At 32.4% G+C, this 27,445-nt stretch overlaps 1 protein-coding gene across 8 annotated transcripts in view; it reads right to left on the reverse strand.

Moving 5' to 3' along the window:
* Nucleotides 1-27,445, reverse strand: part of LOC125052735 (irregular chiasm C-roughest protein-like) — a 94,825-nt gene that overhangs the window by 64,717 nt on the left and 2,663 nt on the right. For 7 of the 8 annotated variants that reach the window (XM_047653744.1, XM_047653742.1, XM_047653747.1 and 4 more), the window contains exon 1: nt 3,302-3,434. The exons of the other annotated variant lie outside the window; for it this stretch is intronic. The gene's annotated coding sequence lies outside the window, so the exon portion shown is untranslated. Of the gene's footprint in view, nt 1-3,301; nt 3,435-27,445 lie in introns of those variants that run through there. 8 annotated transcript variants of the gene reach the window in all.

Here is a 27,445-nt window from a genome sequence, read left to right on the forward strand (position 1 = left end):
CATCTTAACTTATACTTTCGTACTCTTGTTAAATAATTTTATATTGTTAACTAAATATACATAAAATTTTGCTTTTTATGTATATTCTATTTTGAATCTCCTCAGTATGGCGAGATTTTTTTTTTATATATTAAACGAGCAAAAGGTTCCTCTGATGTTAAGTGATCGCCGTCCATGGACACTTACATTGGCACAAGGCTCGCAAGTGCGTTGCCGGCCTTTTAAAAATGAATACGCTTATGGTGGCTGTACACACTCGGCGAGAGCCTCTCGCCGAGAGTCTCGACCGAGAGGACCGAGAGAAGAGCGCAGCCTGTACACACTCGTTACGTTATTTGTATTTAAAACACCGTTAATAATGGACGTGGAAACCGCTGCTGCTGTTTGTCTTTGTGCAATAAGTTATTATAATTTTCTTCACGTTTACCATAAAAAAAAAATTACGAAGCCATGGCGAAGAAGAAGATGGTGGATGGTTACTATGCACCGCAACAGAAATAGGTAATTAGGTTCATAAAGTTTTAATATTATCCAAAATTGTAAATTGCTACTTGTATGTATGTTTTACCTTTTGTATGTCATTCATTTATTGTGTAGGTACTTTATTTCAGCAGCACCATGGAAAATCAATTGGCAGAGCTAGTGGCAGAACCCTCTGGCCAATTTGATAATTTTACAAGAATGTCTTTAGTCGACTTTCAATTTTTACTGCAAAAAGTTGCTCCGTTGATAACTAAGAAGAATACTCTTATGAGAGAAGCAATACCAGCCAAAATTCGCGTTCGTTAGACCACATTGTGCGATACGTCCTGTCACAACCACAGTCATCAAGCAAGTGATTGAACGAGTGTGTACAGGTCGCTCTCGTTTTACTCGCGAGACCCTTTGACTCGTGCGCCAAAAACCGACAGGCGACCGAGAGAGGCGAGACCGACTGCGAGGAAGCGAGGCGAGACGAGAGCTCTACTGTACACTCTCGCCCTCGGCCTGTCTCGGGGTGTCTCGCCGAGTGTGTACAGCTACCATTATAATACATTATATAGTAGAGCAACAATAAAGTGTATGTATATGTTTTAAAATATTTTTATTAAATCATTGGAAGTAGGTAAGTGTTTAACGTGTTTATTTTTAATATCACATACATTAAATGAGAGATGTATGTTTAAATTAATCCAATTTAAATCCTCAATACTTGAAGTGAGTCACAAAACACACGATCCATCAATGCCAGAAAAGTTTATATTTTAGGCACATTTTTGTTTTTTGACTCACAATGTTTACGAATGCCGAATTTTATAGTTTCAGTTCCGACCACATTGATCATTTAGCTCTGACGTTCGATGCTTCATCATTACACCATCGGCATTTTTATATTAAATGTTATGAAATTTGTATTTTTCATACAAAACATTTATTACTAACGATACACACAAAATAATATAATAATCAAAGAAGAAAAATAACAAAAAAATATGAAGGAAAAAAAAGAAATAAGGTAGAGGAAAGTGACCAAATATGGGATAGTATCCCTAATATGGAATACCCCTATTTCTCCCAAATGCAAACTCACATACTCATTAAACAATGATTTTCTGTCTCCTCTTACTCCCGTTTACGCGTACAAGTTGTCGCATGTCAGTTGAGCAAGAGCTTTCGTCATTGTGACAGTTTTTTGTTTTGTCGCTACCGCATAACTTCCTAAGGTATGTTAAAAATACGTATTTTTCGTAAAGAAAGTGCACACAGTATTGATTTTATAGCTTTTAGAGACCGTTTAGACGTTCTTTTGTATGTTTTAGCGGTATTAGATGATATTACTTTCTTAAATATAAAAATCTGAATGTCATTTTGAAATCGTTGGAAAATCCAAATATGGACAGATCACAGTATCCAATTATGGACTATTCCATAATTGGTTCTCTGAAGTATCAGCTGACATGATGATTTTGTTAATTATATTTTTTTTAAATGTTTTACCAAAATGGCGGGCGTCAACTCAAAAACAAAGCGAAAAGAATGGATTCAGAGCATATGGCGGAAGTAATAAAATTAGTAAGAGAGAAACAAATGGGTTATTTAAAAGCTGGAAAATACTTTGATGTGTCAAGATCTACTTTGTTTTGATTATGTCAGAAAAACGAATTTTCTCCAGAACAAGCCGCAGCTACTACACTGGGAAAGAAAACTGTCGTGTTGGCAAAAAAAAAAGAAGTAAGAATGAGAAAATATCAAAAGGAAAAAACCAAAAGAGAAGACTAAGCCTAATTCAGATAATGAGGAGGTGATGCTATTTGATACTGACAGTGAACCCGATGCCTTGATAGGATATACAGCACCAGAATCTGAAGATTCGGAGTGTATTTTCTGTGGTGTGCTGTTTTCGAATGATACTCATGGGGAAACATGGATCAAGTATCTTATGTGTGGACTCTGGGCATGTAATGATTGCGCTGTGCCAGAGTTTGATACCTGGATTTGTGACTTTTGTAAAAAAATTGTGTACCTTTCTATATTTTTACCAAGTTTCCAAAGAGTCTCGTGTATTTTAAGGTTAATTTTTGATAGTGTTTATAGTATTCCATATTTGGGGTACCTATTCCATATTTAGATACCTAAATCTTTATTTAGTTTCTTAAATTTTTTCTTACCTTAAACTAATCAATAAAACCTAAACTTATTACAAACTAAAGTGCAAATATATGATTGTTAATAATTACCACAAAAAGTTTTTTATTTATAACACTTGTGGAAATTATGCCTAAAAATCAAAATGGTATTCCATATTTGGTCACTCTCCTCTACATTTTATTCTGTGTGTTGTGGTTGTAACTGGCCCTGGCTCAGCATTATGCTGTGGAGCAAACGTGTTCCACAGCGCTGGTCATTCTGTCAGAGACCACAACAGTTAGTTTGTGTCATACCAAAGCTTAGTTTGCTAGTTAATGAACAGGAAAAAAATATGTTTAGAGAATTTGTATGATGATGTTAACGTTGTGCGCAAATATACCTCTTAGATTTTGTATAATTTTTTGAACAGCATGACTAGTTCACGCAGAAAGATATATATACATATCTAGGTCAAAATCTATTTCATTTAGACCTTCAATTTAAAATGAAATTGATTGTAATTTCGTGCAATCATTTGAAAAGATAAATATACCAAAAAAATCGAGAGCTAGATAATTCTCGCGTATTTATATTATGACTGTGCCCACTCTGCCCTCAATAACAAAAATAACGCGTCATAAACAATAGACAACGATTTTTACAATATTTTTTTAACAAACAAAATAAACGTCACCTGGTTCAAAGTCACAAGGTCCACTGTAGGTCCACTCACATTTCGAACATTTCAAAATTTGAATTTGGAATTCGAATCGGCTCGGGCCGCGCGACGCGACGTGACTAACCCGACTGGGTGTACGTTTAGATTATTCTGTGTCGTGTATTTTTAGAATACGCCCCCTGAATGCTTTCAGAAGAACACTGAAACCACGTGGACAGTTTCCGCTGAGGGTGAAGGAACGAGGGGTTATTCTAAATATCTCAAAAAGGATGAAGGGAAGCTGGACATATGTGGCTGTCTGGACCAAAACGTTATTTCTGTGTAGGAACAGGAATTTCGTTATTATAAACTAACGCCCACAGTTTCATACTGGACGCTAAATTATAGATGCACGTGTTTTAGTAAAATATAATTATTAGAAACATACATTTAAAACTTTATTAGACATAGATAATATAATATTTAGACATTGGACATAACATTTATTACCAACAAAAACACACACACATAAACACATAAAATAACAATAATGAAATTTAAAAAAAAAATCTCCTTTTTCCATTTGGTTAGTTTCAAGTGTGTAATGTGTGTGTGCTGTGGCTGTAATTGGCCCTGGCTCAGCATAATGCTGAGGAACAGAATGTTTCACATGTTATTATGAAAATAAAATTTGCTTGGGAAGTTAAAAGCTTACAGAAAGCTCGATGTGAGTTTCATGTGATGTCAATGGGTGTTGTGCACAGACACAGTACTAGAAGATGACCTGTGCCATTAAGTTTTAGACGAAATTTAATCCAGGGTTCTTATGCTACGTATGGTAATTACTGAAGCCTTCCTTAGACTGGAGAAAATTACTAACGTTTGGTCCAGCTCAACACAGAATTCACGAGAATTTAATTAATTTCAATTTGCTAATATGATGAAAATTTACATTGTACTAATATCTCTTAAATTTTTGTTTAACAATAGTTGTTTGAAGTTAGTTTCTCTTATATGTTTCCGTCTCTTGCACTACATTTAATTAATTCCAGTGTTATTTTAGTATACATATTTTTAATAAATATATTTATTTAACAAAATGATATTACAAATATTAACGCATGTTGTACATACACAAAAAGTTGGCCCAAGTATCTGATGGAAATACTTTTAGCATATAACAGAAACATCAAAGAAGTAATTTCAAACAAAAATTTGAGAGAATGTAATACTTAAAAAAAACTTGCGCTACAACCTTATAGGTCTGGGCCCCAAATTACGTTTTTCTAATAGGCAATTCGGAGATCGGACTTTTGTGTCACATGCCGTCGAGTCTTTGAATAGGGCTGGTTTCCTCACGATGATTTCCTTAACCGAGTATTAAGCCCGTCACAGACTTAGCTATAATATATATTAATATACCGTACTATAATATATATTATAGCAAGCTACCACACACTGAGAAATATATATTTTGCCTTCGTTTAATTGATGTCTTGCTATACCATAATATATAGTAATATGCAATAATGTATATTACGGTATCGCTTGGTGACGTCACATAAATATATATTATAGCTGAGTGTGCGGTCACGCGAAAATTAGTATAGAAAATATATAGTAATATGCCTAGCCATAAAAATATTAATATATATTATAGCTAAGTCTGTGACGGGCTTTAAATTCATATAGATAGAAAGTCCATTGGTGCACTACCTAGGATTGCGGATTGCACCTACGACCTCAGGGATGAGAGTTGCATACATACTTAATCACTCATACAACCTTTACATTCTTCAGCCAAAATCATTAATAGGAATATTATTTTTAGCATTGATTAAAACAATTTAAATGTTGTTGTCCTAGTCAAAGTAGCGGACATATAAACATCCCTTGAACTTCAACATGTTGATGTGTAAATTAAAATAATTAACGAACACATGCTTTTAATTTTCTCACGCTATTCAGTATGAATAAAGAACATGACTTTACATGTTTAAAATGTGGTGTAATATTGTAACGTATTGGGAATGACTAATAAAAGTAATATAGAGAGATAGATTTCATCATTATTTGCGTGGTCTCGAAACCTACTTTACCGATTTTGATAAAACTTGGACTTTTCCCCACGATAGAACTTACTTAAATCAAAAAAAATATCGTTATATGACTTTTTAATTTCTGATAATTTTGTGGATAAACATACAAAAAGACATGTGCTTCGTGGCCTAAATAGATTATGAAGCTCAAATAACCAAATCCAACAATGTCATATACCAGCCAAACTAACATTCTCTTTTGATTGGAGTTTGTTAAAAATAGATATGATTTATTTGAAAGAACAAAAAACATCAACTAATATTTGGATCAATATCAAAATATCTGAATAAATGATACACAAAAAAAATGCTTCTAAATTTACATTTACTGCCAATTCTCAAATCAAGGTCGTAGAACGGACGTGAAGAACTGGCTATATATTCTGCGTCACTATTTTGTTTGGTTCCATTAAATTGCTATTAAAATCAAATTAAACATTAAATAATTTGGGAATCAATTAAAATTACACTTACACAACGTAAAATAATATAAACTAATTTGACATTATGCTTTTAATTATATATATATATATATATATATATATATAGTTCTGTCTATTGATGCGCTTATTTGTTTTAATTTTCGTATATAATATTGTTTATCTATGTAATCTGCTTTGGCTTTCTGTACTGTCTAAGTGTTTGTTTTATAATATTATGTATGTTAGCTGTAAGATTACTTATATTTAAATAAATAAATAAAAATAAATTTTTACCTATCGTAATTGTTACACTTAAAAGCAGATTAGATAACGACGCCACGATACGGGAACAATATATATTTCCGTATATTTAACCAATATTTAAATTTTTAAATGAAAATACTTTCGTAAGTTACTAAAGAATGCTAAGAATATTTTTGTAGGCGCATCCAATTATATTTTCCTATTTATTTGAAAGATTACAAAATATTAATTAATCCTTTTGTTGATTTTGAATGATATTTTTGCAGTCATTAAGGAATTAAATTTTATATTATTAAAAATTATACTTCGGTAAAATCAATCTCGGTTACTTTGTAAATACAATTAATACTGTTAAGTTTGCTATGAATGATACACAGGTATATTTTACTTAAAAGGTTTCCTAAATCTAACATATGTAATTCACGCACATTTTTATGCACAAAAAATCAGGATTTTTACAAATACATATTTAAAAAATAAACATCGAGCGAAGCCAGACTAGGCCGCAAGCATAAAGGTTCAAATGTCTCTAAAATATATTTCTAATTGGGAGTAAAAGTGCGTTTAATTTTATTTATATCCGTTATTCAGCTGTATAGACATTACTTTTACCTTAAAGCTGGAAACATTCCAAAAAATAGCCTAAACATAGCGTTAATTTTTAAATGTACTCTCAGAAAAGGGTGCGAACGTCAAGGCTTATATTTTGCGGACTTGCATAGTCTCTGCTAAATTTGTCCCTATTCTTTTTTATCTAGACTCTCAAACTCCACCCAAAACTGCACTCTCATTTAATACACTAAAGTCCAAAGTACTAAAGCATTCCATTTTTGAATTTCAACGGCAATAACGACTCTACGGTACCTCGTTATAACGGCGACATTACGTTAACGGAAACGTCTAACGAATTGTTGAAGTGATCCCTTTGGGCGCAATTTCGTTAAGCATTTAATTTTGCTCCTGACTTTATGGTTTAAATTTAATGCCTGTCAATTTGGTCTTATTCGCGCAGTGGCGAACTATTTTGTTCAGCTTAAATCTAAATACATAATATAAATGCAAAAATGTGTGCTGGACGCTGATTAATAAATTTTAATGAATGGCTAATGTCAAGTGTAGCTATAGTGAGACTTTGTTAGTTTTATTTTATGTTATAGTTGGAAACACTTGACTTGCCTTTCAATTACTGGAGCTTAGCAATCATCAACTTAAATATTTTATTAAACTAAAATCATGTCAAATAGACCGATCAATTTATATTATACTAGCTGACCGGGCAAACGTCGTTTTGCCATGTATATTTAAAAAAAAATAGGGTTTGATCGTAGAAGGGTGAAAGTTAGGGGTTGTATGTATTTTTTAATGCTGTAACATAAAAAATAAAAACAAAAAAAAAATATCTAAAACTAAAAAATATATTTAGGGGTGGACTACCCTTAACATTTAGGGGGATGAAAAATATATGTTGTCCGATTCTCAGACATACCCAATAAGCACACAAAATTTCATGAGAATCGGTCGAGCCGTTTCGGAGGAGTTTAACCACAAACACCGCGACACGAGAATTTTTTTTACTACTTAATTTCGTTTACTACTATTGAAATGTAATCAGACTTCCGGAATTAAAAGATTGTGTTCTATCACGAGAGTTATACACGTTTTAAATATGCATTTGACTTATAAGCAAGATGAAAGTAACAGTTTTATAAATTAAAACTTCTAATATATAGCATTAGAAGTTTTAATTTATTAAGTTACTTTGAGAAGCACCATTTACGCGTGTTTTGCGCACCCTAAACACTATTGCTTGTGAGACGGATATATTTAGTTGCACACTGGCTGAATTCACAAGAATTTCATTATGTATTTATAATTAGTTATAAAATGGTTTAGGTTTTTAAGTTTTTACTTGTTATGTTTATATTATGTTTTACGTTAGTTTTCTATTGTATTAGTATTAAGTTACTGTAAAAATAGGAAATAAGGAAATAAGGAAATAAATAAATAAATTATATTATAACAGTAATTTAAACGTGTTCTACGCAAATAATACACATTATCAAAACAAATGAGTGCAGTCGACATGTTTGCCTACTTTCACAAACCTACCTGAGATATTTTTAAAACAAGGTCATTCGCAATAATTTATATTAAAAAGAGGATATATTTTTGTATGTTTTTATCGAATATACTCAAAATATTTTGATAAGACTTAAAATACTTCCAAACTATTTTGAAAAAATATTTTATTAATTGTATGTAACAGTAAAATATATGACTAAAGTTACATGCAATATTCTAATTTTATATTTCATTTGCCTTTTTTTGTTTCTTTTATAATTATTGTTTACTAATAAATAAATACTTTTCATTTAAATGAACAGTATTAAAGTTACATTTATTAAACCCTCAAAACACGCGTTAATATAAATCATTAAATATCAATACAACTTCGCTAGTAATATTAATTATAACATAATTGAAATTACAATCACGATCATTAATATTAGATCTCTAAATGTGAAAATGAATTCAGTTTATCTCTTTGGTGAAACTATTATATTTTTGGAGTTTTATTATCATTTATTGTTATATTAATAATTAGTGAACATGGATATGATTCGGAGTCGTCACTTAGAGCTAAGAATGAGTCGCGTATATCAAATTCAATAAGTAATGTTTCAAAACACCCAAATGATGCGTTGCTCTTAGCGGCTTTTTTATATTACATGGGCAAACGGGCAGGAGGCTCATCTGATGATAAGTTACCGCCGCCCATAGACACTTACATTGGCAGAGGGCTCGACAGTGCGTTGCTGGGCTATTAAGAATTAGTACGCCCGTTTCTATAGGACCCTAAGTCAAATTGGTTCGGAAATACTTCAGTGGGATGGTAGTCCGCATAGTAGTGGTCCGCGACAAAATTGCCTTAAAACGCTCAGTTGTGCCCACGCGAGTACATAAATTAATCAGTGGCGCTACTACCTCTTTAGGTGTTGGCCTCAGATTTCTATATCTGTTTCATGATCATTTTTAAATCTAATAGGCAGGTAGGTGATCAGCCTCCAGTGCCTGACACGCGCCGTCGACTTTTTGGGTGTAAGATATGTCGGTTTCCCCACGATGTTTTCCTTCATCGTTCGAGCAAATGTTATATTCGCACTTAGAAGTCCATTGGTGCACAGCTGAGGATCCAACCTACGACCTCAGGTATGAGAGTACGCTAAAGCCACTAGGCCAACACTGCTCTTGCACGCGAGTAGGTACATAACAATATTGAAATAACTTGACGGTTCGAGTGCTTTTCAGCAATCGTGGTCAACAGATAATTAATTACATAATGTTCGATTTGTTCACGAATTGCTGAATTTTTGGCTCTCTTTAATAGTATTATATTTATCACCCAATAAGAATTTCCAACATAAGTTTAGATGTGCTACTTGAATCATCACATCCTGTATAACTTAATCCCGATTAAACCCATAAACATCCGTCGACCAATAAATATATTGGATACCCAGACATTGTATCATATTGGAACAGCTGTTCAAAGATCAGTAACTAAAATAGCCTGTCTGCGGGGGTTATTTTTGAAAGAGCCGCCTTAATGCTGTTACAGATTTCCCCCTATGTGTTTCTTGTATTCTTTTTTGGCGATGAGAAAATGTCTTAAAATATTCAAATTACTTATTACACGCTTTATATTAGCTTCACCTGTATGTATGTATGTTTGTATGTATGTATGTAACCGACTCCTTCGGACTCGATTGACCCACTTTTAACGGACATATTTAATTCAAACTTTGCGCACCTGTCAAAGATCGATGACAATGCAATAATCCGAAAAAAAAATAAAAATTAACTAAAAAATAAAAAATAAATAATGGCGCTCTGTGCCATATTTTTCGTCTATCGAGCAACCCACGCTTTTTCACAATAATACCAGTATTTTTTGTTCATTACCATTTTCAGCCTAAATTAGGAATTATTATTATTCAGTGTAAAAATCAGTTGGTCTGTTTTGTCGAATAATAATAATAATGACTAGACTTGATAATAATGACTGAGGTTAGGACGATATTACTATCGCCTCTTCTCATCTACGTTTTTGCTGGGCACATTGGGGTATCAATCACTTGAACTACGGAAAGAGCAATCGACAATCTTCTTTCCACTAAATGTTTTGAGAAGAACGGACTGAATAGTAGATTGAATGTGCCTGAAAAGTATTTTAGATCCCGGTGGACGTCGAGGTGATACGGCTGGAATTTTATATTCTGCCCCGACGTCCTATTATGAAACTCAGCTGCAGGTTCCGAACAACTCCTCTAAACACTCACCGTGGTAAATGCGGTAGAAGATGCAAGTAAGAGACCCCACATCTCTACGCAACAAACGTTTTAAATTTAGTAGTTATATGTTTAATAAATCTAACACAGAATGTAATTTTAAATTAATGCGAATTTGAAACAGATAAACGACTAATTGATTCAACTGATTATGTTAGTCAATGGACGAAAGCTTTAGTGATTTCAATAATTTATAATTTAAACATAATGCATAATTTTAAATGAATGGAATGAAAATTCCTACATAATTATTTGCATAAGTAGATATGATAAACCAAATTTGTTTATATTTGCAGAAGTCATATATCCTCACGTAAATTTTTATTCTATTCTACGTGGAGAAAAGAAAGTGTACTCTTCCTCAGACCTAGGATATTTGACCAGTTGAACTACTGACTGTCATCAGATTCAGAAGTGATCTTCTGGGTCGAAAGCTGCTTAACCACTAGAAAAATGTTCATGTGAAACGAAAATTAATACTCAATAAATATAGACATAGACATAATATTTATTACTAACGAAACACCCACACAGAAACAAACAAAATAATAATAAAAAAAGAAAATTACCAAAAAATCTTTTAAGGAATAAGGTACATTTTAAGTGTGTAATGTGTGTGTGTGTTGTGGTTGTTACTGGCTCTGTCTCAGCATTATGCTGTAGTGCCGTGCTTCACAGCGCTGGTCATTCTGCCATAGACCACAACAGTTAGTTTGAGAAAGAAGAAAAGAAAAATAATGTAATAATAATAATAATAGTGGAAAAAATGATGTGTGTAAAAATCTACGAATTTTCTATAAGAAAAATGTTATTTAATCAACATTGGAAATGTTGTATTACTTTTGAACTTTTCCGAATATATGAACGTCAAAATGACACGTTGTTACCATAATAACTGAGATTTTCGCATAATTTGATGGAAGGGAGCCTGATTGCAAGTGTAATTATCGTTTAAAAATGTGTCGAGAATCATTACGTGTGACATTTTAAATTCAGTGTATTTTATTCACAATAATGGCAGGAAAATTACAAACTTAAAATTCTCTTAGCGCTTTTAGTATAAAGGGATGGAAGGAGGCACTGTTACCCTAAACTACAGAAAAGCTGATCATGACGATCTGAAATATTTCTATGGACATATCTAGTTCCTGAGAATCTATCTTATCATAATATTATTAATAGGAACTATTTGTTTTGAGTAATTATTACGAAAAAGTCACTACTAAACCAATTTTAAAAAAATCACCATTGAAATGCTACATTATCCATATTTCTAACATAAGCTTATTATTTCCAAAATATTTAAAACTTAAATTATGTTTAACCTCGCGGGACCAGTACAATAGGTATTATACCAAATTTCTGTATGATCAAGAATTACTTCCACCAACTTTTATATACCAGTTAAAAAATGTACACTACAACTATAACTATTTATACTGCAAATTGACCATTTGTAGTAATTAATCAATATTACAAATATAGAATCCCGTATAAAACACTTGCCAACGTGTCAACAAATCAAACATTTGTGTTATAGGCTTGTCAACTTCATATTATTGGTACAGTAATATTCTCAGAACTGGATCAATAACCCGTTTTATAATTGAGTCTCAATTTTCTATAACTTAAAAACAAGTTTTTACTGCGATATCGGACACATCTCTTCAATGTTTCTGACAATTTATACTTGTTTACGATGCCAGATTATAATTTCTTAACATTTTAAGCCACAAATTAGAAAGAAAGATCTCTCTTGGGTCAGAAACGTTTGCGAATACGAATCAGCAGGGTACCGGTCATCTGTTCTCTTTCATGCTTTGGTTACTAATGCTTTTTTTGTTGTGCTACATGTGGGGGTTAGTGAATCTATTGATCTCTAACTTACTTACGACGGCGCGGTCTTACGACGAAAATAAATGCCATGCCAGTGTGCATAGCCTGATTATATATGATAAATTAACTATCCAGGACTACGCAGTCGAAAATTCCGTTATTGTTGAATATTAAAAAAAGGTTAACATATATGCTATATGGTATATATTGGACACAATTAAAAGGGACACTCTTAGATGTCCGATACTGATTAATGTATAAGATGAGCACAAAAACTCGCAGAAATGAAACGACAAAAAACTATTTGAGATCGTAACAGGTACTTGAAAATCCAAACATTTTTTTATTCAAAACCGGCTGAAGCCACTTAAGGCTTTGACCATATTTACAATTACTAGTACTTGGTACTTACATAAATATCCTGCTGAGTTCAGCTAGGATCCTACTTGGGAAAGGAACTTAATTACCCTCATGGATTTTGACTTGAGACTGTTACACTTGCAGTCAAAATTGGAAACAATACAAAAACATGTGGTAAGTATAAAAAATATTTCTTCTGTCTAGTTTTGCGTGAATTTGGGAAGATTTTTGCTACCTTTTTAACAATAATTTATATATTTCAGTCATTTACATAGTTATAATGAATAGAGTTTTCTCAAGAACTTCCTCGCGCTATCTTTAAATGAAACCCGCACTATAATTCGACTATCGATTTTTGACTTTATCGCATTCGTCCAGAAATGCATATGCAGCCGAGAGGATTCATATTAAAAACTGCAGAATATAATAACTTGTATAACGAATGCTTAAAGTTTAGTTGATTTAGTAATGAGCTTTTTAATTAAGAAGCTTTTTATTTCAAAATGTAACGGTTACATATATACAAAATAGATATGGTGGAGACTTTTATTACTAACACATAATATATTAACGATAAAACTATTGTTTTAAATAATTACTAAAGTATAATATATAAACTGAATCCCACGCAGATTTTTATTTCTTTTTAAGATTAGTGTTTTGACATCCTCAATAAATAGGATAGCGATATTCAAATTGTATTCTAGTCTAGCAACGAATTTAAATTAGGTTCTAGGACAGGATACGCTCAGGAACTGTTTTATTTATTACAAGCAAGTGTATTATTTTGAATATTAATTAATTGAAAGATTTATATGGCGCCTTACAAAGTATAAATGTCAATAATTACCCAATTTTAATCATAAATTTAATGGTTAAGTGGCTAAGCGGACGACTCTGAAGTCTAAGGTTTGAATCCCGGCTCCGTTAATAGGCTAATATATATTACTAGCTGACCGGGCAAACGTCGTTTTGCCATGTATATCATTTTTAATAAAAAATGGGTGTTGATCGTAGAGGGGTGAAAGTTAGGGGTTGTATCTATTTTTTAATGCTGTATCATAAAAATAAAAAATAAATATTTAGGGGGATGAAAAATAGATATTGTCCGATTCTCAGACTGGGTATGTCTGAGAATATACACACAAAATTTCATGAGAATCGGTCAAGCCGTTTCGGAGGAGTTTAACTACAAACACCGCGACACGAGAATTTTATATATTTGATTATAACCCAGAATATCGACTAAGTGTCAAAGAAACCTTTTACGTTTTAAGAATTATTTTTTATTAATCTTGTCCATTCTTAAAACACGGTACCGTTTCAACTCATCGACTAATTCCATAAAATTTTTCAACTTTCGTATTTTACACAGAAAACACTTTAGTTTTAGCTGTTTGAAGATGTTTTGATAAGATTAACCTTTTTTTATAAAACCTTTTCTATCTAATCCCGAAGATAACTTGTTGTAGTATTGTAACAATAATCATTATTATGATTACTCTATATTTTAAAAATACGTTTTAGGATTGCCCTTGTTTATGATGGGTCAAAATGGTCCTTACTTGGGATGGCCAAGTGAATGAAAAAGGTAAGATAAAATAAAAGAGATAGCGGGGAAGGATTGAAAAATAATAGCGAGATGTGAGACAAGTGATGAATTTTGAAGAGTCCTTCATCCTTAGGAGATCGCGTAAGTACTAGTCTATATATATAAAAATGAAACCCGTTTTCCGTTGTCACGACATAACATGAAAACGGCTTGACCGATTTGTCTGATTTTTTTTAAATAATATTCCTTGAAGTACGAGGATGGTTCTTACGGAGAGAAACATTTAAAACAATTGAGTGAAAAAGTCTAAAAACAACACTTTTCTATATTCCCATACAAAATATTCGTAATAATACTTAAAAGTCAATTTGAACTTTAAAACCATATCATAAAGTTCAAATGTTAGTGGAGGGGTTCCGGGAAGGTAAATTTTTATTTTTTGACATATGTAATGTATTTGTTGTCTTATCAACTTTCTTTTTTTTATCTTACTAGCTAGACCGGTGTCCCGAATAGCAGAATAAGTATAAAAAAAAAATAAAGAATCGACTGTTAGGCGGTACGATGTTCGCCAGGCCAGCTAGTATTAAATATAATAATAACATAAACTTAATGTAGCTTAAATTATAGTACGCGAATAAACGCTATTTTTTTTTTATAAATCCGCTTTAGATTTTTTTTAATGACTTCTATATTTTACTCAGGTGTATTGCATTCCAATGCTAAAGGAATTGTCCTATTTATAGTATAACACAGACTAAACTTCCTCTCTTATAATGTAATTCAATATTATACGTAACGATATGCCAGCAAGAACTAAACTAAAATTATCAGAAGCCACTAAATGCCAACCAACACAAGTAGGGCTTTCTTGCGAACGTATCTATGCAAATAGCGTTAAAGGCTTTTTACTCTGTACTATATGCTGTGGAAGCATTTATTTCTACTCGTTTAATGGAATAGATTAATAAGATTAGTACGGACTTTGATTGATTTTTGTTAACTGGTGTAGCTGCTTTTGTCATGCAATACAATGCATGTAGTACTTCAGGAATGGTAATGATATTTAGCTTATGACATATGTTTTGCATTATGCTTATTGTAATACCTGCATTTTCCTAATTTATTTATCCTTTTCTTACAAATAACGCACATGGATTTGAAACATCTTTTCAAAATTAAAACACAGTTGTAAATACAATTTTTTACAATTATTGTTATATTTCATTTACATAGTTACGATGTATAGACCTAGATGTTTCTCAAGAACTTCCTCGCGCTTTATTAATAAAACTTGTTAATATATCCTTTTTCAACTAATAACGCACATAGATTTGAAAAAAATTATAACTTTTTAAAAACAAAACACAGTCGTAAAAACACTTCGCGCCCTTATATAAAACTATGTACTGTTTGTATATAATACATCTATATATTTTGATCACACAGAAAATAACGATAGAGTTATCGTCGTTATTAATAAGCGACTAAATTTTAGCGCATGCGCCATTATATTTCAAGCGATTCAAATACCGCGTGAACTGTTTGGTTTTGAAGCCATAAATTATGTTTGAGAAACAAAAGAACTAAATAAAAACAAACAACGCCACTGCAATAATCAATTACAAATCGATTTAAAGTCTTATGTGTAATTGAGGCGTTAACAAGTAATCCTTAAGCCTTTTAAATTCGTAAATAGTGCAAGTTTCCAGGAGCGAGCTCTTTTTCGAATCAAATTACATCTTTAAGAAGCCATAGTGTAAAATCTTATTAAGTTGACACGAAACCATACATTCGCAGCCGGTAGCTACAAAACTGGTTCTTTTAGATAAATTATTTTCTCCCAGAGTATTTAGTTCAAAATCTTCGACATATATGAATACACCTGTTAGTAATTAAGCATTTAGCGTTTAAGTTAGTAATATTGCTTACTTTGACTTTATTCGTGTAACTTACTTTTAATATTCATCAGTTGTTATAGGCGAACATATGATAAGTACTTATTAGATTGAATTAAAATAATTATTACTAAGTAATTGAAAAGTAAAGATATTACTAAGTAACTGGATAACAATTACGAGAATTCTGTGGTACATGTTTTAAACAGTTTTTTGACGAAGTGTTTTTTTTTTATTTATGGGTCTGGCACGATTTGTGCATTAGCCAGCGTCAAGTATAGGATTTTTTTTTATAATTCGTGCTTGTCTTTTAGAAATTCGACAGTGTCCTTTATGTACGGTTTAAGCACTCGCCCGGTACCGCACAACCCTCCCATAGGCCGAGAACAAATTTAAATTAAATTAAAACTTGTCCTCGAACCGGGAATCGAACCCGGTACCCCTCACCTAGCTGCCACTTAATAAGACCGCTAGGCTATGAGGCCCCCTAATGACGAAGTGTTACATCTAATCATACACGAGTCTTATAAGACATTAAGTATGCGTGAATGTGTGAGTGTGTGAATGAGTGTGTGCGCATGTATTTGAGAGTGTAGCTGTTAATTTTTGGAACCTAAGATTTATGCCAAGATATCTAATAACGCCTCTGTATATGCTGTTGCATCAGCCTTTTTGACGGCAAACAATTCTTTTCGCCGGGAATCGTACTCAAGAACAAGTGTGTATTACTAAGCCACTGAAGTTTCAATTAAAGCTATGTGTTACTGATTACTGTCTACATAGCGCTATATTTTATATATAAATATATAAAAATGTTATGTTGGTTTGTGTTCGCTTCAAAAACTCAAAAAGTTCTGCACCGATCGAGCTGAAATTTAGCATGATATATAATCCGCATCAAGGATTGTTTTTATATATTTAAAAAAATTATTGACAAATTTAACTTATATGTTTCTTCTTTGTTTTTTTGTCTCATTGCTCAACCAATCAATTATAATGTGCCAGAGCGAAGCATGGCAGAGTACAGCTAGTATTTTATAAATAGCTGTCCGTTATTTTACCGAAAGCTGCTATATGGACAGATTAATTAATATTATATGCAAAAATGCGATAAAACAAATATTGATAAAACTTAATGGATAATGGCACGTGACGTGTAGTGTAAGACAGTTTAACGTATAATCGATTTGTGCACGCCCCGTGGGAACTTTTGATGCGTAAAGCTGTGATTACAATGTCTAGCTTACCAGTGGCTCTACAACCTTTTTAGGTCTGGGCCTCAGATTTATTTATCTGTTTCATGATCAAATGATCGATCTAATAGGCAAGTAGGTAAACACACGACACACGCCATCGACTTTTTTTTGGGTCTAAGGCAAGCTGGTTTCCTCACGTTTTTCTTCAGCGTTTGTGCGAATGTTAAATGTGCACCTGGACAGAAGGTCCATTGGTGCACATCTGCGGAAGGAACCTACGATCACAGGGATGGGAGTCCCATTCTGATGCCACTGGGCCAACACTGTTTAATGGCTAGCTTACAAGAGAGAAATAAGATAAAATATACAGAGCGTGGAGCATGTACGTATAATGTACCAAATAGAAACAAATTGTTCATTGCAGTCCCTGGGGATATCACAAACGAAGGGGTGAAACTTGCTTTAAATGTGCGTATAGATGCGCCTCTGATGTATTTGGAGATAGACCCGCTACAGCGAAAGTACGAGATAACCTCACCCTTGAGGGTTGACCACTACACTATTGTAGTGGGCTTCATGACAAAACAATTCCGGGCAGTGCAAAGAGATACTGCTTTGTAGGAAACTGCAAATCGAACGCATTGCTGACGTTTTGTTTTGAGTATAATCCGCCGATTTACGAGAAGGTAAAACAAATACCTTGAAATGCATGGGATAGTTTCGCTATCGCGTTCGCTTTAAACTTAGGTCGAAGAGAGAGATAGATAGAGATATGAGCTAGAATTACGTATCAGTGTTAACATAAGAAATGCTGCATAAAGAGTTCTCTGCTTTGAGTGAAAATTGCATTTTATCAAAAAAATTAGAGCACGGGGTAAATTGAAACATTTCTTTGGATGCTTAGTAAAGGTCATGCTGGTACATAGAAAAGCATACCTTAGTATATAAGATTAAGGTTATTTTGTCATACAGTTAAGAGGCAGGCGTCTAGTTGTTATAGGTATTCATACCAAGACCAAAGGTGTCTTAAGCAAGAAGCGGCAAAAAGATCCGTCAGTCTGCTTTTGACAGGAAAGTCTTGATGTTTGTAATATTTTTTATTACTTGGTAATATTATCTTGGGCAGTGTTGGCCTAGTGGCTTAAGCATGCGACTCTCATTCCTTAGGTCGTAGGTTCGATCCCCGGCTATACACCAATGGACTTTCATTCTATGTGCGCATTTAATATTTTTCTTGAACGGTGAAGGAAAACATCGTAGGGAAACCGGCTTGTCTTGTCTAACTTGGCTATTAGATTGGCAAAAACATGACCATGAAACAGATACAGAAATCTGAGACCCAGACCTAAAAAGGTTTTTTTTTAAATATTATCTTGGTCGTTAGTAAATAGCGTGTGTGTTTGTACCTTAATACTATCCAAGTTAGTAAGGTGCGAATACGAAGGTGCAATTATGTTAAATGTTCAATTAACTTCAGAACTAATGACGGAAAACCGTTATTTAACACATAAAGATATACATATATGTTTTTTTGTGATTATTAATATGAGATTTATAAGATATTTTTTTTTTAATAATTAATAAAAAAAATAGAAAAAAAACTGTTCTTAACATATTACGGTCAAGACAATCATATGTACGATAATTGTGTTTAAATCAGGTACAAATGTTTTAATTAAATGTCATTTTGCATTCACAATTTTACGATCAGCAAATAACTTAAAACAAGGATTTCCGGTTCCAATACATTTGAATTCCACTCAAACGTGTTTAGAAGAATGTATTTTATCTATGCGTCGGCGCGTCGTTTTTTTTGCAATCAGTTACTATTAAAAAACGCCTCTAAAATGTTTTTAGAATCATCACAACCGGGCATTTATTAAATTAAATTATATGATTTTATTAAGTGTAAATAAATGAGTAGTTAAGCAACTTACCTATAATATAACTTGGGGCAAGCTTATCGAAACAAGCTAATGCAAAAAGCTCCAAGCGAGCTAATGAGCTTTTTGTGGACCATTGGTGTTGAGGACCAAAAATTATATTTTTTCCTTAATATAAACTTTTTAACTTAGAAACTACCCTCTAGATACCCTAGGAATTCCATCATCACATTTGTCCCTCCTTTCAGAAGAACGCGTTTTGGGCTAAATTCACCGATATTCAGATTGAGCATTCTGATGAACGAGATAGGTCTAGATATTGATAGTTGTTCCCCTCTTGGAAATCGATTTTCGTGTAGCTTTCATAATTTTTTTATATTTTTTATTTCCTTTTATATAACTTTGTGTATTGGTTGCATTAAAAATTGTATTGTATATTTCTTGAACCAATGTGCCGAGCGTTGGCAAGCTTTTATAAATAAATAAGGTAAACGACCATCTATAATTGATGTAACGCTTCTAGCAGGTTTTAATGTGTAAATTTATAGATCTTTATAAATATTAAGTTTTCTAAATAAAAAAACTTTAGAGGTGTCAAGGGACACCCGTATGGAACGAAATTCCTTTCGATTAATTTATATGTTAATTGGTATCATAACAGTATGATAGATTTTCTCGACACCAATCTTACGACGAAAAAAAAAGCACGAGATGTTCTCAGGCGGTCACCCATCCAAGTACTGACCTCGCCCGACGTTGCTTAACTTCGGTGATCGGACGAGAACCGGTGTACAATAGCAAATAGCAAAAAAGTGTCGTGACAACTTTTCGTAAGAATTTTTTCCGTCTAGCCCCCTTTCACAACGCGCGATAAGGAACTTCGTTCCAATTATAAACAATATGTTATGTGTTGTTAGATACATGAAAGTAAATTTTGGATAGCTGACAATTACTGTTCTCTCACAAGCTAATTTAATTCATGTAATTATCTAGGGATTAGTCTAGACTTGACCAGTGTAAGCTGTCTACGGCTTCTTAGCGAAATAATTACTCTGCGAATAGGCAACTATAGATTTTGTTTCAAACGGTTTTTAATAAGAATGAGATCTTATCATATTATTATATGTTACTAACTGACCCGGCAAACGTTGTTTTGCCATGTAATAAAAAAAAATTGGATGGCCAATTCTTATCAGTTAGGGGTTTTAAAGATAGATAGTAGCCGATTATCAGACTTACTGAATATGCATAAATTTTTTTATAAGAATCAGTCGAGCAGTTTCGGAGGAGTATGGGAACGAACATTGTGACACGAGAATTTTATATATTAGATTAATTTATCTACTATCATAGTGACTTAAACTATACAAAACCGCAATCCATCAAATATACAATACAGTCAAACTCTGTTATAACGACATCGAAGGGACTACTCATATTTGGTCGTAAATTCGATAGTCGTAATAGCCGAAGTACAGGTAATACAATAGAATTCAGCCGGGCCCTTTGATTTTGGTCAATATTACCGATATTTTGTTCTAAAGATGTCGTCGTAAACGGTTTTGACAACACAAACACAAAGTTTTTCAAAAACGTATTACATAAATCACTTACCAACGATTAATTAAAATTAAATTATATATATATCGTCCTCTTTACATTTTTTTACTTTACATTTTGTAAGAATTGTGTTATTCATTTATTTTTGACATAGCCCATAATATTATTACATAGTCCTAATAAAACTACACAAAAAGAAAGAATCCATCGTGAGGAAACCGGTATATCTTTAGGTCTACGGCGTGTGCCGTACCTTGCCCATTAAAAAAAAACAAATGATCACGAAAGTGAAACAGAAATCTGAGGCTTAGACCCGAAAGGTTCTAGCGCCACTGGTACTAAAAAGTAATTATATTGAATAAGCAATGTTCTATATTATTTCATAGATCAAAAGAAATTTCCATATAATAGAAAATGTATTTTGAAAGTAATACAACGCCACCAAAGACTGCTATAAAAATCTATATAGAAATTTAGATAAAAGCAATTCTTATTGAGATTCTCACTACTTGACTGAGTACAACGCTAGTTCAGTTGATTGCGCAGTAGAAAATCAAATTGTGCGCATTTACATTTTGCTCAGAATTGGGATGAACGAAACAATACATCGAAAAGGACCTAAAAAATGAGAGCTAAACTGAACGATATTAACACGTCCGCTGCGGAAAGGTTGATTAACGTGAATCATGTTTTCGACATTCGTCCATACAGTTTAATTGTCCATATTAATGATTGTCGCGGACATGTCGAAAGCCATAATTGCCGTGAGTGAAGAATTCACCGAACGAACCGTTGATCTGGGAACGATTTTTGTTTGGCAATTGAAACTGATGGTGAATTTATCTTCTTCTATAGAAAGGATGTTGGTAACGTTTGATGTAGATAATTCTTATATTAAACATATCCATTTTAATCCATAAAGATACTCCAACAAGCTCTTTTATCTCATTCAACAAAGATAAATATTAATTTGTCCCAGTTTTGCACTCTTGTTAACTTTACTATTGAATTCCGCAAAAATCAATACGCGTTTCTCAATTTTTATTCACAATAGCTGTCCAATTACCAACCAAAAAGACCTCTATTGTTCAAGAGAGATACACAAATTGATAGAACAACTGGGGTCACAATAAATTGGATGCATGTCGTGTCTATAACGACGCATTCTTTTGTAATTTTCGAATTTGCGTAGGTTGTTATCAAATACTGGAATTTTATACCCTAATTAGCAAGTTATAAAGTCGAATTTAGCAAGAATACGGCTGTGCAATTATGGGGTTTTTATAATCTGTGTTACGTTGAGTATAATCAATTATCGGTTTTACGATTCTTAACAACCAGTCACAGTTTGTCTATTGTCTAAAAATATTTATGGTTAAAGCTTAAATTGGTAATTTCGGTTGGATTTAGCGATCGTCTTTTAGAAAATGTAATTGATAAATGGTTGTTTTTAAATGAAATTTTAAATACTGTATATTTAAATACTAAAATATTGATTGTATGAAGCAAAGAAAATATTTCAAATTAAAATAACTCTTATCATTTATCTGTATGTAGTTCTCTTGGTGGTTAAATAAGGTATCAAAGTAAAGCCTAAAATTGTCAAATACCTGGGATCCAATAATATCCAAATTAAAATCTCAAGATAAACAATCCGCGAAAATAGAGGACACCGTGAGCCATTTCTGCCAAAACCCTACATCTTTTAGTCGATACCAACTCCGGGGAAATAAATACAACAACAACAACTTTTGTCTTCAGTCACCGTAACTGTAACCACGCACGCTGTAAATCACGCGAAACGTCGGTTAAATTTAAAATTATGTATGTAAAATAATTGTAAATTTATAATAAAACATAACTTCAAATCCGTTAAAAAAGTGTTTTTCCAAGGTATCAAATTCAAGATTTCTCATTGTTAACTTTAGCCGAGTCTCTTATTATAAATAACCATCGGATTAATTAGGAGCAACGTATATTAAACGCAAAAAAAAACATTTATCAAAGTATACCCCAAAAATCACATATTTTCATTTCACATTCACAGAAAAACACATTCTATTGAAATAAAGAATTCTGAAAATTAAATATTGTTGATAGAACATCGAAATTTGATTTATTAAATCGAGTATCAGCAAAATGAAGTTATATGAAACCAATCAAATCAAAATATCCATCGTGAAAAGTTGGAAATAGAGAAAATGTCGAATTTGTACAAACATGCCATGTTTCGATGAAACTTTTTCGTTTTTGTTTCAAATAAAATATTTTTTGGTGTGGCCGAATTTTTTGGACTTTTATTTGAAGGGACTGCATGCATCGGCCGATCTAAATCTGTCAAAGCCGTGTGGCTGTTTACACGTGTACTAAATGCAGATAAAAAGAATAAAATGTGCTACGAACTAAAATACCCTGAAACCGCGACTTGTTACTGCCGTCCGCGCTACTATTGTACCATATACATATACCCGTGGTCTTATAACGTTGAATAAAATAACACGTTTGTTTCCATAGTATAATTTTTTTATGGAAACTAGCTGACCTGGCAAACGTCGTTTTGCCATGTATAGCATTTATAATAAAAAATAGGGGTTGATCGTAGAGGGGTGAAAATTAGGGGTTGTATGTATTTTTTAATGCTGTATCATAAAAAAAATAAAAAAAATTGGGGTGGACTACCCTTAACATTTAGGGGGATGAAAAATAGATGCTGTCCGATTCTCAGACATACACAATATGCACACAAAATTTCATGAGTATCGGTCAAGCCGTTACCGAAGAGTTTAACTACAAACACCGCGACACGAGGATTTTATATATTAGATAACATCGTTACCATGTTAACAAGATTTTACTGTACAAACTCCGCATACAAAACCATATACATTTTCTTTTTAGGTTAATCATTTAAATTATTATTAAATGGGAGAACATTTAATAATATTAGAACCTTAAGCACCAATCTATATAAAACTTATGTGCAGTCAAGTATAGCCGTTGCAAAACCATCAACCAGTATACTGTAACATACGATAATTATATCGGTACTGTCTTAAAATATCTTCCAAGTTTTTAGTTAAACCACAATCAAACCTTGTATATCAAGTCTATCGGCCACCTGCTCCAATTACGGTACCCCAACGTATCAACTATCAGAACTTGCTCATACAAAAACAATATAATTTACCTGCGCTTCTAATAAAACGCCACGCCCTTATAACAAGTAGCTAAGGTTGTTTATAGAGTTAATTTAAAATTAGAACGGAATCAAACTTTGCAGGTTTCATCTCGTCTTACGAGTTTTTACTTGATTCTTATTAAGACAGTATTTTGCTTCGGAGGCGTTTGATTTTAAAGTAATGATTATTTTATAGTAAGATAATGTTAATTTATTATATTATATCCTTTGATAGACACATATACTAATGTATTAACATAACTAGTAAACTTTAAGTGTTGTCATGCCCATTCGCCATGTGGTTAATCGGGCGACTTTGAGATCGTAAGTTCGAAGTTAGGGAATCAAGGGCGTATTAGCTACAGAAGGCTGATGTACTGTCCAAAATATAAAGAAACATTATGAATGAAAATAAAGTAGAACTCTAAGGCCAAGACGCATAATGAACTATCTTATTTTTTTATTGACGTTGATACCTATAGATACACTGAAAACTTATAAGAAGTGCTACATTCATAAACCTATAAAAATATCATTTGACTGTGATTATTGCAAATGTGCATACTGTAGCAGTTAATTAGACGTATCAAATAGAACAAAGAGACTTTGAAGAGTCATTTTCGAATCGTCAAAATTGTTTATGGAAAACGATATGAGAGGTTTTGAGTTACACTAACAGATAACAATGGCTAAACAATGAGCTAAATTTAAACAATGCATGTTTAGCTACGTTTTGCTTAAGCAATAGTGACCCTGTGTATTTAAAAAATGTATTAAAGAAAAGCTGTGTAAAAAGGCTTACTATAAAGTTAACGATTATCTAGTTGATAAAAAGGCCTTAAGTTAATTAGAAGTAGCCTCTAGCACTAGTCCCACTAGTGCTAGAGGCTACTTCTAATTAACTTGCGATATTTGTTTTAAAATAAGTGTTGTTTGATGATTTACTATTTTAAAAGAGTACCGAGAGTTTTTTACGCCGGCTTTTTCTCTCGGCCTACACCCTCTGTCTTCTTTGCTTAGGGATGTCTACCTTTTCAAATTTAATGACGTGGATAAGTGATACCTGTATCTTATGTTCCATAATAAACATATATTTTTTTATATTAAAATTGAAATACGTTTGTAATATTACTATATTTGTAAGTTAATAAATTGATAAACAATAGAGTTCATTACATCTTTGAGTTTGTCTACTCCGTCTCGTTAGTCAGTAGTTCTGACAGATCACAGCTGTGGCTGGTATATATAATTTTGATGTGTATAAAAACAATTAATATAGGTATATAATATGTACTGGACTTGCTATCGTATTCATTTCAAGGCCCCTTCTGACCGCCGAATATTGCGAACTACGGGACTCGTAGTACAGACATATTTCAACCAAATTTATAAGAAAATGATGTTATCTATGAGTTATTGTCATCCCCATTTTTGATCTAAAACTTTCCGCAAAACATCTTGACTAAGATTATTACTCTTGATAAATATATCTCTGTTTTGATACAAAAAATTATAATCTAAGTCCGATTCCACATGTGAACATACTTGGCTACTTTTTTATCTCGGATCAAACAAGTTTTTAACACCTGCTCGATCTTGTCTCTTGAACAATATTATGAATCCTGGTAAATCAAAGAACGTATATTTTACGTCTTACTTTGATATACAAATGGAAGTGTAAAGAATAAATTGTTAAATGTAAAATAAAACTGATTAAAAAATATTTTGAATAACGTAAAATTACGTTTTTATTGTATAAATTTCAATTCCAAGTAAAAAATTACATAAATAAAAGAATAGCAAAATTTTTATAGTCACGAAATTTTGATAATACAAATATTCTAGATATATACGTAGAACTTACGATTTATAAATATTAAACAACAACAAAAAATCAGTGGCGCTACAACGTCTTAAGATCTGGGCCTCAGATTTCTGAATCTGTTTTATGATCATTTTTCAATCTAATAGGCAGGTGATCAGCCTCCTGTGCCTGACACACGCCGTCGAATCTTTGGGTCTAAGGCAAGCCGATTTCCTCACGATGTTTTCCTTAACCGTCGAGCGAATGTTAAATGCGCACATAGAAAGTAGGTCCATTGGTGTTTAGCCGGGGATAGAACCTTCGACCTTTATAAATATTTAGTCATATATAAACAATATAAAACGATGAGCTCTATAATTTATGTTTAAAGAAATTTACTCCCATTAATGTTATAAAGATGAAAAAATATATTAACTTTAAAAGAGGTGAGTAGTTTGTATATTGCATTAGCAAGGTGAAGAGCATCACAAGTATTTAATTTGGACATTTTGTCCTTGAATTGATTTCAATTAATTAGGATATACCGTAGTAATAAAATAAATTCTCAGTAATAATAAAAACAGCGCACGCATCTATTATGGTGTGGTTTATTCACGCGTAAACAGCTAGTAAACGTATTATCACGCTGCCGTCCACTCTTCGTTTACACCCACCTACTTCAAAAAGCTTTATATATGGAAAATCGAGATCTACTGATGTCGTTCCCCATATATCTTAACCTAAATTAACCAGTGGTGCTAACTTCTGTTTCGTGATCATCTTTTTTCTAATAAGCATCAGGTGATCAGCTTTCTGGCACACGCCGTCTCTTTAAGGATCTAATGCATGGCGACTGAGTGTTAGATAGAAAGTAAAGTAAAAATCCACTGATGCACAGGTGGGGTTCGAACCTACGATCTCAGGGATGAGTCTGTCCCAATCCACTAGGCCAACACTGTTCTTGGATCACTGCTATTTTAAAATAAATAGTCTCTTTAAGTAATAAATTAGAAACGAGGTCTTAGTATTAGAGTAGTTGATTTGATTTTAAAGAAAAATCAACGTCAAAAAAGCGCTAATTGTAAATTCGATATTTCAAGAAAATAAGTAAAAGCTCACCTATTTTTCAAATATCAAGGAAAACCAATTAAGGGATTTAGAATTTTTAATAAACTGCGCACTTGAGCTTAATTAATTAAATTATTACATGTTACGTATGGTTGTCAACAGTGGAATATTTTTATTAATTTTTTTTTTCAAAACATTACAGTTAAAACGTATATTCACGTTCAACGTTCAGTAAAAAGTATATTTCAGTCAAAGTCACTGTAGGAATAAAATTACGAGTAATAAATGTACAGATTTTGAGTTTGAAAGTTTATGAAAATAGCTAAAATAATAATATAAAAGTCGTGTTCAGTCAATTGTCAACTGATTCTGACTGTTCATACAATATTTCATAAACTTTATGAAATCTTGTATCGTATTTGTATAAACATCAATTAGAAATATTTTGCATATCATTCATTTATATTTGAATTATATAATTTTTTGTCGTAGCCTAACTTTCTACATACTACACTTTCTATATGGAACATTCGGCTATGCTACCCACCTAGCTACCACAAACACTGTATGGATTTATAGGAATAATAACCTAAGTACTAAGTAAAACTTTTTTTCTACTCTCAATAAAAAAAATTTTTTTTTAAAAATACTCGATTTGGTCCAACCTTCTTCGAATTTCGTACTTACCAACATACTATCAGGCTATCCATA

Source organism: Pieris napi, chromosome 9, assembly GCF_905475465.1.
Source record: "Pieris napi chromosome 9, ilPieNapi1.2, whole genome shotgun sequence".
Classification (NCBI taxonomy): Eukaryota; Metazoa; Arthropoda; class Insecta; order Lepidoptera; family Pieridae; genus Pieris; species Pieris napi.